Here is a 15,851-nt window from a genome sequence, read left to right as displayed (position 1 = left end):
TACAACTGGCCCTTTGTGCCTAACTTATGATAACGGAGAGGTTGGTGCATGCAAGAGGGTATTCCATCAGAAAATTAATAAACTGTATTACCAGCTACGGGTCCTGATGCATAACAAATGATGAACTTTTTGAACAGGGCTGATTTACCAAAATTGCACCTGACACCAGGGTAATTGAAAGCTCCACTGACTGGTAAAGAGCTGGACAAATTCTCTTAAGGATATGCAGGGGAAAAAGCACCAGGCATGGACAGGCTCCAAAAATAATATTAGATGACTCTGGCCTCACTCTTGGAGAAGTTGATGGGAACGTCAAATGAAGTACTGCAAACTGGCCACACTCTGGCTTCAAAGAGGGAGACACTGATAAGAGTCACACTAATAGGGCAATAGTGATCCGACTGTTGAAAGGTGCTTTGCCAAACTGACTTTATACCAAAAAGAAACACGGGTGAGCATTTCTGCACACTGGTGCATGTCAAGTACCACAAATAATGCAGTTGCAGCTCTAGATGGCTAGAACGCCTTTGCTTCAGTGTGCTTGGACTATGGGGGTTATTACAACTTTGGAGGAGGTGTTAATCCGTCCCAAAAGTGACGGTAAAATGACGGATATACCACCAGCCGTATTACGAGTCCATTATATCCTATGGAACTCGCAATACGGCTGGTGGTATATCCGTCACTTTACCGTCACTTTTGGGATGGATTAACACCTCCTCCAAAGTTGTAATAACCCCCTATATGTTTGTTACTGCAGGAGATCGGATTTGGTTCTGTTAGGGTGCTATATTCCACCCTGAAAGCGAGCATCCAAATGGCTGCATGATCTTGGCAAACTGGGACCTCTACTGATGGAAACATCAGGGACATTCTCTGTTGCTGCACTTGTTTGCCCTGATGGCGAAGTTACTTGCTGGGCATCATAGGTGCATTCTGCTGTTAAATGCAGACAACACTTTGATCTTCCTGAGAGACAGTGACCAAGCAGGCCTTCATTTGCTGAAAGTGCTTGATGATTGTGGTGTAGTACCCGTCGTAAAGTCTGGTCAAAGTCATGTTTATTCCCACTAGCAGCACCGGACAATTCTGAAGAGATCCTGCTCCTGCGACTGGGCTTACAACAGAAACACAAAAAGTGTAAAATATATGAGAATTGTGTTTACTCACAATGCTGAAGAAGCTTCTCCTCCCATTGACTGGCATGCAGCCTTGATGAAAATGTTAATTTTACCCAGGTGTCTATACATTTTTTCAGGGAATGACATGCCTGCTCCCAGATCGATAGCCAGGGACATGTTCTAGGAGAACATTGTACACACTCAAACTCCCCTACAATATGGATGAATGGCACACTCTTATTTTAAATGTTATAACAACCTCACAACTTCAACATCTTCCAAAATGGTTGTGTCTTTCATCTTACTGTGAGTAGCTACTGTCACCTGGGTGCCACACGGGCACTCCTTGGGAGGGACCGATTGTTTGTGTCATCTGGAAAGACGTGGGCATTACCAAACAGCTGGTTCTTCTTTTGACAAAGGTCTGGAATTGGGTAAAACAACAGTATTTAGGACATGTCCTGCTCTTAGCTGGCATAGACATTTGGGGCGATACGAATTTCTTTAATCTATGAAGGGAAGCAGAATACACGGGATGGGTCTAGGATGGTACCATACATTAAAAGGCTTGCACTGGGCTACCAATAGATTCAATATCTGGGGGGAGGAGGGCAATTTCTGTTGTATGGTTGGTTGTCGAAAGAGGCATGATTAACGTGTGAGGGTCTCTCTGGCAGACCACCTGACTCATGGACTCTGATCGTACTGGAACAATTAAAACAAAGGTTTAAAGCTTTGACGCAAACAATGATCCTTTTCTTGTCCGAGAATGATGGGAGGGTGGCCTCCGAGTCAGTTATATGACAACGAAATATTATTTTGCATGGAAAAATACATCGAACACAAGACTACAAAATGTAAACGTCTTCATAGAATGCCTCTCACATCCACTTTGCTGGATAAAATGTACCAAACGTGTTCTGGCAATTGCCTGAGGTGAAGCCATGATACAAGTGACATGTACCAAATGGTGTGGCTGTGGCCTGCTGTGAAAACATGCTGAAAACGCAGATGATTTGAGATAAGTGGTTTCCCCAATAGTCACGTACAATTAATTGCTGCGTATTATACTGCACCATACAATTAAGCAAGCAAACATCTGATTTAAATTTGTAGGTTTCGCCTTGTTAGAAAAGTGCAATATTATGAAACACTGGCTGCAGCCAACGAGCTCCTCCAATCCATTGTGGAAGAAGGATGCAGAAGAATGAATGGTTCCTGCAGACATACGCATAAAACCAGTATGTACTGATGACACATTAATGGATGATCTAAGAGGATGCCAGATTATGCTTACTGGATAGATTTCAGGACAGGGCAACCCAACTCTCTCTCATTCATTGACTGTTGTGAGTATTGATATGAAGTGTAATGCGCTAGGTATGCCATAGATTAATATTATCCTGGCTTTTTTGTTCCTAATGGTATGTCATATCTGGTCACTTAGTTGAGGATGCAGTGGATTCTCAATATCATAAACACTGGATTACTTTGTGCTGTCTGCTGAAGTGATGCATTTATTTGAGAGCTGTTCCTCTGACTTCACTGAAAATAATGAAAACATGCCTGCATCTCCCCGACTGTAAGGGCTAAGCAGACCAGTAACACAGACAGTGAGAAACTACCTCAAGGTCTTGAGTCAAGAAACAAATCCTCTGTGGAACTCTGAGGAATGACACCGTAAGATAAGGGTTTCAGTCCGGTCAGGTATTGAACACTCTAAGATTAGGTGATGTGGTGACTCAGATGCTTCATTCTTAACTCTGATGGGCTGGGTTCCTCTTGACTCCTGGGTGTTTAAGTTCCTTAAGTAATTTTCCATTTAGGTTTTGTCTAGGATTTGCTTCCAACAGATGAAGAAGGACAGCAGCAAGGTCTTTGAACTAGATAAATGTCTGCTTGGTCTATATCACTGAGTCTTTTAAAAATCCAGATCGAGTATGGGTTTTGGAGGCATGTATGGAAATGCCTTTGGGAAAAGCGGCTAGATGTCCTCAAATTCCAAATTCCTAACACTTTATTACACCAATTATGCCAAAAATATTTTAAGTATTTTTGCACGGCAAGTGGAAGGTACAGCAAACGATTTGTGAAGGATTTAGTGTTTTCCATCTGTCTGATAAAATATAGGGCAAGCCTGGGCCTTCAGACTTTCTAGAAAACTCCCAATAAAGTTTAGGACAGAGTGAAGCCGTTTATTCATGCAGAGAGTATAGAAAAAGTGGTTCGACAAAGAGCAGAATACTAAATAAACATGTAGGTTGCCACATCCACATGTTGACAAAATCAATCTACTGGGGAACCATCATCTTGTGTAAGCACATCATGGGCCTCATTACAACCCTTTACCGCCAACAGGCTGGCGGTACAATCTGCCTCATTACTACCGCGGGGGTAGCGCCGCGGTCGCACCGCCGGGACCGGCGGTTTCCTGCCTTGGTCGTCCTGGCAGTTTTAATCCGCTGCTTGCAGCGTTGCCCAGGGGATTACGACTCCCCTTCCTGCCAGCCTGTCCATGGTGGTAGAGACCGCCATGGAAAGGCTGTCGGGAAGGGGAGTTGCGGGGCCCTTGGGGGACCCTGCACTGCCCATGCACTTGGCATGGGCAGTGCAGGGGCCTCCTGGCACAGCCCCACCCTGCTTTATACTGTCTGCACAGCAGAGAGTGAAAAGTGCGACGGTGCAGCTGCACCCATCGCACGGCCGCAACACCGCTGGCTCCATTAGGAGCCTGCTCCCATGTTACGGCCGACATCCCCGCCGGCCCAGCAGGGATGTCATGATGCGGCTGGCAGGATTGTGGCCGCATTGACGGTCCAATCTTGGCGGGCTAATTGAGGCCCTATGTGTACGACAAGACACAACTCAATATGCACGTGATCTCCTGGTACCAAATATACACCGAACACAAAGGTACATACCACATGCAGGACTTAATGCACATCAGACACATTGAGGGAAAATAAGGGCACTTGTTCCATAGGTTCTCTTGCCTTAAGGGGTTCAAGTAAAAAAAGTAATATTCTAATCCTAAAGTCAGCAGCGCCGCCGCAAATGTCAAGAGAGGGGGTGGGGGGACAATGGGGCTGTTCTGGTCACCGCCTTTTGCCTCCACCACCTTCTGCTGCCTCACTCTTCTGGTGTTCCAGCATTGAGCCACAAGCGCAGGCTCCCCAGCAATCCTGGTGCTGCTTTCATGCTAAGCCTAGCATGAAAGCAGCATCAGGATTGGTCTGAGCTGCTTGGACTGCCTTTCAGGCACAACCCTCGGGTCTGTGCAGTTTCTCGTGCCCAGCTGTTCAACACAGCCGGGTTGAAGAAATTTAAGTGCGCATGTGTGTTTGGCCGGCCTCCGCTCCTCCCCTCTCCCACTGCCCAGCCCTGACCCTCTCTTCGCACGCTGGCTGAGCCAGCAGATACAAAATAAAACAATATTAACCTATTGTTTTATTTTTCATCTGCTGGCTCTTAGCCAGGGGGGCGACGCCCCTCCACCATTGCAGAGGAGCCACCCCTGCCTAAAGTCAGTTACCAATGACAACCAGGTATAGGAGGGCAGTAGCCAGCTTGAAAGGTTTCAGGATTAGACTTTGGATGAACCTTGTAACTGGCACAATCTAATCTGTGAAGCATGCCCCACATCCACTGGCCTCGAAGATTGTTTTTTTCACAGAGGTTAAATATACACAAGGTGAAAGAAAGGGGAAAGAGTGGCAGAGCTTCCTAGGTTTGTGTGGGCTTGACATACACCCTGGACGTTTCCAGGACTGTACATAATCATTATAAATTTGCAAAACAAAATCCCAAGTAGCATGAGGATTGTTGGGCAAAGTATTACTATTTAATGCATTGCAAATTAGTGTAATAAGGGTAATTTCAACAGTCAGGTGGTACATGAAAACTATCATGAAGATGCGGGTCAGGAAACATGAAGGTTGTGAACACATACATAAACCTATTTATCTATTAGTGAATGTGTCTAAGTATGCCCCTTAAAAGTATCCAGTGACATTTACTTTTTCCTCCATGAGCAGAACTGCAACATTTTCTCAAAGATGAGACACCAGCTGATGACCCTTTTAAGACGTATTCGTTCATCAGGACAGGACAGTGCAAGCGAGTCCAAAATGAGTATTTCACCTGTTTATCAGAATGGCTCCAAATTATAAGTTATGCAATGTACATTTATGCATTTTAGGCACCTTTACGTTCGACACTTGGTTGTGTGCTATTGTCACTTTGTCATTGGTAATTGTAGCAACACGTAATACTTCCTATAAGTCATACAAATATTTTACTGATATGAACCCTTAGTAACTGTTGCAGCATTCTGAAGTCTACCCATGCATGAACCATGTGTGTAATTTAGTACCCTTATATATTTAGAATGTACACATACCTAGATATTGGCGATGTGTCTATGCTAAGCATACACATCACAACACAGGAAAAGTTTGCCCATAAATCATGTATGTGTAGGTAGCCCTGTGGTGGGTATATGGGCCATGGAATCGATTACGTATTGTAAAGAATGCTCAGTGGCTGCTCTGTTTCTCTTTTGCAACATGGCAGCATTCTGCTATGTTTGGTCATTGCAGTCAATGGAAACACTGTCTTTGAATTGTCTTAGATGGTTAAGTGATGGGTGTGTGTAGAGGTCTTTTGTGTTTTGGATAACTATGACTTCCTTTCTGGTCATTTTGCAGGAAGTGGAAGATGCTTGGAGTGAAAGCACTATAGTCACTATCGTAGCCCCCCCCCTTCCCTTTGCCTCTTGTAAGTTGTGAGCCAGACTGAATGCTTCCCTGCTTCTCTTGAACTGGTATGCTGTGAAGAGCAAAGATCTTACCTTACAATTCAGCATTGTAATGTGGACCACAGTACGGTTCTTGGAAAGACTTGTAAGACAACCCCTTCCTTCACTGAAGGCTTTGGAATAGTCTTCAGAATGTGAGACAGTACATGATTACCAATCTCATAACATGCTTTATACAGTTGCTTCAAGGTAAGATACCTCAATGTCACCTCAGACTCAATGACATATAAAGAGAACAGGTCATGGCTGCTTACAGCAGAGCCCACCGACAAGGAGGAAAGATGGCTCAGAAGGAGCCTCAAATGCTGGATTAGTTTGTTCTGGGGGTCATAGCTCTAATATCTTCTTGAATGCCTTGCTGTCTTCAAATTACTGATCTTCTAAAAAGGCATCAATTTATTGTATGATGATATTTCATTCCAAAAGGGTTTAAATTAATTGTGCAGTTAGACACCTTTGATCTGGAGCGAGCACACACACAACATACAACAGGTATTGGGCTAATGCAGGGAGCAAAGGTGACTTTTGGGCTGTAGCGGATGGGATGTGGATTCCCGGTGCACATATAGTGGGTGGACCCCGCCAACAAAACAGTTATTGTGTAAAATGTTGGGATTGAACAAAAGGCAAATTGAGCTTGCAGAGGACCCACATTAGCTCCAACACAATGTACCAGAGACAACAATGTTCCACTTAACATCAGATTCTATACCAATGACTGGGAGTGGTGTGAAACAGAACACAGAATAGGGCAATGGATCTCCACAACGGTGACTATAGCGGCTCCACACATTACTGGAGCTCTTTTGATGGCCTGTACCAGGGTCCAACTGAACTTCAGGTGAGTGCTGCTACTAGGTGCAGTGGGTAGGGTAAACAGTTTCCTTGAGCAGACACTGCACACCAGAGTATACATAAAATATGCTCAAGGTGAAGCTCGAGTCTAATAACATTTCTGCCTCCCAAGACTCACCCAAATGCACACTGCAAAATAAGCATGATGGTAAGGGGCCCCTGAATAATGTCAGAACCACATTAGAAAATAATCTGGAAAACGTTAATGCTCTACTACAAGCTATATGACAAACAAAACCAAATTAGAGGCCACAACAGACACAGTGTCCTTAGATATGGGCCTCCTGCAAGTGGACAAAAAGAGACTATCAGATAGTGTGGCAGAATCTGAAATAACAGTTTCTGCAATGAGACCCAATGTAAATTAAATGGAAACCCAATTAATCGATCTCCGCGACACAATGTTTCCCATTTAATGCAGGACAGAAGATGCAGAGGACTGTGCAAAGTACAACAACATGAACCTTGTTGCAGCCCCTGAGAAGGCACAGGAGCCCAGTACAGAGCTCTTCTTAGACAAACGGTTGAGTGAAAAGGTGGGTCATCTCAGTAGAAAAGGAATACAGAGGGCATACCCTCACACTTGCCCCAAGACCGCCCAGATCGATAACAGCACATCTGCTGATCTTCACAGACAGACACAAGATACTGCAAATCGCCTGTCAACAAGGAGCATGGATTGCTGAGAACAGCAAAGTGCTCATTGCTAGGTCAAGCATAAGTGTTCGATCTTGTGTATACGTTTAGTATACTTCTTATGGCTTAAAGCGATTTAATTTGTTGGTAGCAGTGTCCTTTACAAATTCTTGCTCACTATTCGTCAGTTCTGCCTTTTTCTCACTCCTTTTTCTGTTTCGGAGCAGTGAACAACTGCTGTATTATTTCACTTTGGTTTCTTTATGTTTCTGTGACTGGCATTTGTGTTATTTCTTTGTTGCTGGCTTTTCACTGTGGATGTTTTAGGCTGGCATTCCGTTCTTCCACCTCCTCCCATGTCCCAGACATTTGTTTTGGCTTTATTCCAGTGCTGTCCTCATTTATCTCTGGGTCCTAAAATTAGCTTACTTTACAAAGGAAACACTCTGTCATTTAGCTCACTGCTCACGAAAGCCACGATATGCTCTTTCTGGTAGAATGTAGCTAAACCTAGAAGCAATGATGTGAAATTTGTTTTGCCTCGCAGAGTTTCTCTCTCCAGGGCCCCTCCCTGCCAGCACTCGGGACATTGTACACAGGGCATTGTTTATCTCCTTTATTGGGGCCATAAATCTTCTCAGGCAGCTCTGCCATTGTTACCTTCATTAGAGCTTTGTTGAAATGCAAGGCAAAAACTCTTGTAAGACGTTTCATTCTGTTAAAATAAAAATAAAATTATTTTCCAGCCTTATTTTCCAATTCTGTTCAAATGTTTCTGATGTAAGTAGCCGCCAGTGACCACCAAAACATGGCAGGAAAAGACAAAATTATGAGACAGAGTTGACCAATTTATGTGGCAAGAAAAGTCCAGTTCTGAATTTACAATGCGAATAACTCTAACTGAAGAAAATGCAACACCTATTGCACTGCAAATGCTTGTTCTGATTATACAGTGACTATACAGCGGAAACGTCTTTCTCAAAATTAAAAATAATTACACTAACTGGAACTGAAACACTCACTGATGTTCTCAGCTAAACTTAAAAACTTCTAAAAGGACACAGGCAACTACTTCAAGGAGTGGAGGATGTGTGGACTTGAATTGAAATTAGAGGTGGAACAAGAGATTCTACCATGAAGGGTAAGCAACCGGATTCTCGCTGATCTAGGTGATGCGACAAACTCAGACCCTCTCATAGCCCCACAAAAGAAGAGGTGGTTGAGAGAACACAGTAGGTGGCAGCCAGTGGTTACGACACGTCAGCGTCCGTAACCTGTGAATAATGACTGAGGATAGATTGCTACTCATACTCTGGACTAGGGGAAACACTAGCAGATAATGTTATGTCAACTGTCATCACCCCCATGACAGCACACAATATCATTTGATGCTTAGTGCTGTTGGCATATGCTGCATGCAATTGTAGTTAGATTAAGGAACAAGAACCTTGTGTTATGGGTTGGTGGCTGTGGCGGACAAATATTGACAATCACCTCCCATCCTCACAATTCCTAAAATATAGAACAGATGTTTCAAACTATGATTTGTTGGATGGAACCTTCTTTTTGTCCTGTCTAGGAAGGGAGTGTAGGGTACAGTTATCGGTCTGATCAATCGAATGACTGAGGTACAGACTAAGGAGGATACCAGGTGATTCCTGGGGAACACAACACACTGTATGCTCATTTACATTAATGGTAAGCTCAATGGATTGCCCCACTCCCCCCATTGAACTTTGATATGAATGACAACACAGCCTAAGAATAACTTTATAAAATGGAATGTACGAGGTAGTGCCACACCAACAAAACAACATAGAATACATGAATACTTGAAGTGCAGACACACGCACCCTGCTTCTGCAGGAAATTCACCTTGCAAACAAGGAGATAGCTAGCCTGCACAAGAGACAGATGCGGTAATGGGTACCCTAACCTCGGTAGCACACAGGATCCTTTATATCCACACATTCAAACGCATGCACAGAGATAGTACATCCACTACAGAGGAAGCCTCGGTTGATGGGGAGTGGGTGTCATTGACTAACAGAACTCAAGACCAGTTGTTGTTTCTCAGGAGCAGTGAGAATCCACCTCTCTTTCTAAGACAGTGCACCCTCAGAGTGAAGACAAACACTCCTGAAGATAACGTTACTCAGAGAAAAAGAGGAGTCCTGAGTGTGTGTGAGAGAAACAAGAGAGAGAAAGAGTGAAAGAGAGAGAGCGACAGAGAGAGAGAGAGAGAAAGACAGAGAGAGAGATTGAGAAACAGGTGAGGTCAAGATGGTTATGCGTATCAGCATTTCATAAAGACACTCTAGAACTTCAGGTGTCTATAGCAAAAATCAACTAAAACATAAGAAGTAAGTTTAACAAACATGCATCACTCTAATGAAATATGTTGTGTAACTAGCTTCCTGGCTACCAGGTTTCAGCCAGAGTGCCAAAAAGGAAGAGTAAATCTGCACAGTGGACCTTCCATCATAGATGTTTTGATAAAAAAGCACCAACAATGGAGGAACGCCAACTAAATTACAAGCAACAGCAAAGGAATATAGTGAAGCAGGAAAACCGGGAGAAGCCTGCCTAACAAGGAGGTAGCTACTGAGGGAACCATGGTAAGGGTAAACACAAAAACATGATGGAATGCCAAACGGGTGTGAACTGGGTCAAATTTATGTAACACCTAACAATGGTATTGCTAACCATAGTACTCCTTGCTTACAGCCCTTTTAACTGTCTCTCTTAATCTGGAAGTGAATTCTTGCAGCTCAAAACGTAAAGGGTATTTCCAGATTCCAGCTACGTGTTCACCAGAGGTTCCAGGCATATGCATGTTTATGCCACTACTGTAACTTGTTAAGGACTTTAGAAAATATGTCCTAAATGGCAGAGATTCCATTCCTGTGGGCCTGATCACTAGAGAACCCTGAATCTGATTACTGAGAGGACCTCCCTGTAAAGGCTCTCCTTTTTGTCATGGTTATAATTTCCTGGGGAATCCCCTATGAAACATATTGATCAATCTAGGTACTCTTACAAATGAAGATGGTTCCCAAGATTGTTAGGAAGTGTTATATCCCTCACATGCCACCCAATATTGTAACTGGCCCTATACCCATTAGGAGCCCAGCACTTTCTCCACTTATATTGAAGATACCCATCAATCATTACTTGGAGGGGTGATAGGAGGGAAGTGTTAATCTAATGGCTCTAGAACCGACCAAACCTATGAGCTTGAAGGGACACAGAAAATGCAGACTGAATTAAGATGGGCACCTAGGTTCAACAAATTCCTTAAGGATAGCCAAACTAGGTTTCCTACAGTTCAGGTGAGGTTGTCAGAGGCAATCTGCAAATCTTTTATAGGCTGCATTTGTTTTCCAAAGCTGCTGTAAGGCATTCTTCTAGGTTGTGTGAAGGTTATTCATAAGAGACTGCACTGTGGGGTTCTTTGAGGGGACAAGACCTTCAGGCCAAATGCTAGGGTGGAAGCCATAATAAAAGTAAAATGGGCAGTAGCCTTGGGCAGAATGCAATGAGTTATTGTATGCAAACTCAGCTAACGGTAATCAATATGCCAGCTCTGTCTGATGATGCAGGAAATAACATCTCCAGTATTGTTCTAATGTTTGAATTAATCCCTCGAGCTGACCATTTGCCTCTGAGTGTTAACTAGTGGATAGAAATGAACACATTCCTAACTTCCTCACTAATTCCTTCCAAAAACGAGCAATAAACTGGGCTCCTTTATCTGTGATGGGGACCTCAGATAACTCTTGTAACCTAAAGAACTCCCTGAAATACTTCAATGCAAATTTAAAAGAATGGAAAAAGCAACTTTGGTAAAATAGGCAACCACAACCAGTATGAGCATTCTTCCCTATGATCCTAAAAGCTCCAATATAAAATCCATAGATGTATGTGTCCAAGACTTAGTTGCACTGCACAAGGGTTGAAACACCCCTGCAGTTTTACTGTGCATACTTTTGGCCTGAATGAAGATTCTACAAAGTTGCAAAAAAGTCTTAATGTCATGATTCACCTTTGGAGTACCAAAGATATGAACCAGTTCTTTAGTACTATGAAATCTGGCATGGCCTGTTACTAGATGGTCATGATACTATCGTAAAATGTTGTACCAAGAAGCAAAATCAGGCATAACTAGTCTACTGTCATGGATTAAATACCCCTGGTGATGTTTTCTCTTTCTGTTGTTGTTCATGAATCCATTCTTTCCTGGGGATGGTTCTCTTGTGAATTTAGTATAACAGTGCATCAATCTCTGCTTGAGGGGTCCGTTTTGTTCTTTTTAAGAGAACAATATTAGGAGGTTCTCTTACTATGATAACTCTCCCAATGTCCATAAGAATGCATCTGCGTTCCATGGGGATTACCAGGTCAATATGATATATTATACTGGAACAGTGAAAAAAGATAGACGAATGTGCACATGGAGACTTCACACACATCACTGATTTGAGGTACCCAAATTTCTTATGGTCAGTTGAGTCAATGATGGGGAAAGCTGCACCTTCCAAACAATGCCCCTAGCGATAGAACACTTCCTGAATGGCCAAGAATTCATGGTCTTAGTGGTATAGTTTTTTCAGCCAGATGTAATGTGTGAGAAAGATTGGCCACTGGATGAAGCTTTTGAGTCTTGGAAGGTCTCTCTGACAGAATGGTGTCAATTGGTTACAAGGAAGCATCTGTTTCTACGAAAAACAGTAAGGTGTGAACAGGTTGTTTTAATATTGGAGTTGTTTTAGAAGTCCCCTTGGGCTGTACAAATTATTTTTCCTGATCAATACCCCAAGAAAAGGAACACCCTTCTTGGTGAGCGGTGTAATAGGGAGAACATCATGGGAAAGTCTTTAATAAACTGCTCATAGGAATTTGCGATTCCAAAAAAACTCTTGATTTCTCTTACTGTGGTGACAGTAGGCCAGTCTCTGACAGCACTAACCTTGTCATTATCCATGAGAACACCTTTGTCAGAAAAGTAGCACCTAAATAAATGGTAAGTTTTTTGCTTTCAAAGATGCATTTTTCACTCTACAATACAAAGAATTAGCCCTGTGTTGTGTCAATATGGTTTTAACATTAATCTGATGCTCCTTAAGAGAGTTGTAGAAGATAAGTAGGTCATCCAAATAGACGATAATAAAGAAGCCAATTAAATCATGAAAAATATCATTAATACAATGTTGGAAAGCTGCTGGGGCTTTACATAGGCCAAAGGGCATCACTATATATTCAAAAAGGAAATAAAGGGTCTTAAAACAAATTTTCTATTCATCTCCCTGTCAGATGCGGACAGGATTATATGCTCCTCTCAGATCACCTTTTGTGAAAATCTTACCCCCTTGCCGCTGGTTGAATATAACAGATATAAAGGACAGTGGGTATAAGGCCAGTAATCTCATCCAGGTTTTTGGATGAAAAAGATTGGAGTTCCTGGTTTTGAGGTGGAATCATGAATATATCCCTTCTCTAAATTTTCATTGTTTGGGATCTGATATTCTTTGGGATTTACTGGGTAAATATATCCATCAGAAATCTTTGCCTCAGTCTGTAGCTTGATGACACAATCGTACAGTTGGTGTAGAAGTAGAATACCTGCTACCTTTTTCAAGACATCTTCACACTCTTTATAGGGATCAACAATGTCTGAGAGATTCATGCTAAGGGTCACTGTCAAACAGGACAGGGAATTTTCTAAGAGCAGACACTTCCTCGGGAAACAATGATTTCCACAAAATGGGTCTGAAATGAATACTGGCGGTAGACCAGTTAATCTGAGGTGTATGTTTCAGCAGCCAGATGGTTCCCAAAACCATTGTGAAAGCAGGAGCCACGCCACAATCAAATCTAATATTATGTTTTCCAGGTGTCTAGTTTCAGTGGACAACCTCAAAGAAGCAGTTTCAAACTATATGTCCAGATGTTAAAAGGTAAAGAGGTGCAATCCACCCTGAAGATTTCCTCAAGTACTGCTTTCTAACCACATGGAATCTTCTTAGTTTGTTTCAGGTGTTCAGTAACAGTGGACATTCCCAAAGAAGCAGTTTCCCACTCTACCTTTCCTGAAGTTAATGAGGTTCAATCCACCCTGAGGATTTCCTCAAGTACTCCTTTTTTCTCACATTGAATCGTATTAGTTTGTTGAAATGCAATTTACATAAAGCAACCACAGACTCTACTATCAAGTAAGTCTCAATCCTTTATCCGGCCTGGCAGAGTTGTTAATTCCACAGCCATATAATAAAGAGGTCTGGTTCTGGGAAACCACTTATCTGTTCTAGGGCACAACCAGGGTTTGCCACTCACTGCCAAGAGCAAGAGTTGCCTGGTTTCTTTGGGCTCAGGTCCCCACAACACAGAAACAATCCTTCTTGTCTTCTTTGTTGTTTGTCATCACAAGTCCGAGGCCATCTCATATTACAAATCTGCATGGGCCCATCCCCAAATGTGCAGGAGGAGACACAGAACTAGGGGCCAGATGTAGCAAAAAAATATTTTGCGAGTTGCAAATTGCGAGTCACAGTGACTCGCAATTTGCAACTCGCAAAATATTATGCAGAAAGGTGTCTCAGACACCTTCTGCGACTCGCTATGGGGTCGCAAAGTCCCACCTCATGAATATTAATGAGGTGGGTCGCAGTTTGCGACCCAATAGCGAGTCAAAGAACTCACAGGGATGGTGGCCTGCCGGAGACAGCAGACCACCATGACTGTGACTGCTTGTAAATAAAGCAGTTTTTTCTTTCTTTTTGCAGCCTGTTTTCCTTAAAGGAAAACGAGCTGCAAAACGAAAAACTTCAGAAACCATTTAGTTTTGTTTTTTTCAGAGTAGGCAGTGGTCCATAGGCAGTACATAGGACCACTGCCTGCTCTGAAAAAATATTTTCTTTGGCATTCACAAAGGGGAAGGGGTCCCATGGGGACCCTTCCCTTTTGCGAATGTGTTACCATCCACTTCAAGTGGATGGTAACTGCAAGTTGGTTTGCGACCGCATTCGCGGTCACAAACCAACTCAGCATGGCGATGCGGTCGCAAATAGGAAGGGAAAACCCCTTCCTATTTGCGAGTCGCAGCCTCAAAATGCGAGTCAGTACCGACTCGCAATTTGAGCTTGTGCATCGCATTAAGCCTTTTGCACGGACGCGCAAAAGGCTTCCTACATCTGGCCCTAGGCTCCTTGGAATTAGTTTGAAAAAGTCGAGGTATTTTTCACCTCACCAAACATTTTTTAAACAGATTTACCTTGTTTGATGGTTAGAACTCCACGAGCATCCTGCTTGGCTTGTCTCTTACTAAATATGATCTTGAATTCTTTCAGAAACAAGCCTTTAATTCTTCAAGTATATTGATTTAGGATCAGCAGGTAGCCCAGCCCAATGTACTAATGAATAAATGTGACTTTAGCTTGTTATGTTGTAAACACTTGTGGGCCTGCTAGGAAATGGAGGTTACACTGGGCCAGAAATGCGAAGAAGTTATGTGGATCACATGAGTAGGTCTCTTCTGAGCCGTTCCGGTATAACCACTAAACCCTGAAACCTCAACACTACTCCCTCCGCTGCTCAATTGGTTTAGACTTATGGAGGCTGCAATGGAAAAAGGAGTGGTAATGGTACTACTGGTTGGGGAACTTGTGAGGGTTAATACAGTCTAACAAATATGCCTCTGTATTCTACTATACCTTATCGTCACTCAAAACGGATTCACTTCCAAACCCTAGCACCAACAATGGAAGAATGGCAACTCGTAGGTCACAATGAACTGCAGTGGAACATATGGAAGTGGGAAAACTGGTAGAGATCTGCCTATCAGGGAGATAACTATAGGGGACCCAGTGGGAAGGCAAAAACACAGAAAACACAAGGGAATACATAACCGCATTGAAATGGGTCAAAAGAAGATAAAGTCTAACAAATGCTGCTGCCAAGCAAAGTATTCCATACTTGCTGCCCTTTTAACTGTCTCTTTTAACCTGAATGTGAAACCAATATCTGACCCCTCAGGCCCCAGATTCTCAGCCCAAGCCTTAAAAGGCCTTCCCAGTTTCTGCTTACCCATTCTCCAGAGCTTCCAGACCTGTGTACCTTTATGTCACTACTGTAAATTGTTAGGTCCTGTGGAAAGCAATGACCTAACTAGTCTACCTAGAGTTTGAGACTGATTCTTGACACTGACTAGCATATATGCCTGATTACTAATCAAGCCAGGATCTTTAAGCAAGTGACTGAATATGTTTGACAGGGTAGATACATCAAAGATCTGGGGAGGAGAATTCAGCTGTGAACATGATTGTGAGAAACTGGGTTGTTGGTTGAGGGGGTGTAAACCCTCTTCAACCAATCATTGCTATCTCCAACACGGTAAACCACTAAAGTCACTAAATTAACCTGTGCTT

The 15,851-nt window shown here is 42.9% G+C and overlaps 1 protein-coding gene across 3 annotated transcripts in view; it reads right to left on the bottom strand.

Annotated features, from left to right (window-relative positions):
• Window positions 1-15,851, bottom strand: part of LOC138260123 (cholesterol 24-hydroxylase-like) — a 247,845-nt gene that overhangs the window by 109,306 nt on the left and 122,688 nt on the right. The window lies entirely within an intron of this gene.

The sequence above is a fragment of the Pleurodeles waltl genome, chromosome 9, assembly GCF_031143425.1.
Source record: "Pleurodeles waltl isolate 20211129_DDA chromosome 9, aPleWal1.hap1.20221129, whole genome shotgun sequence".
NCBI lineage: Eukaryota > Metazoa > Chordata > Amphibia > Caudata > Salamandridae > Pleurodeles > Pleurodeles waltl.
Note: the sequence above shows the minus strand (reverse complement) of the source record. Positions and strands in the feature narration are given on the sequence as shown.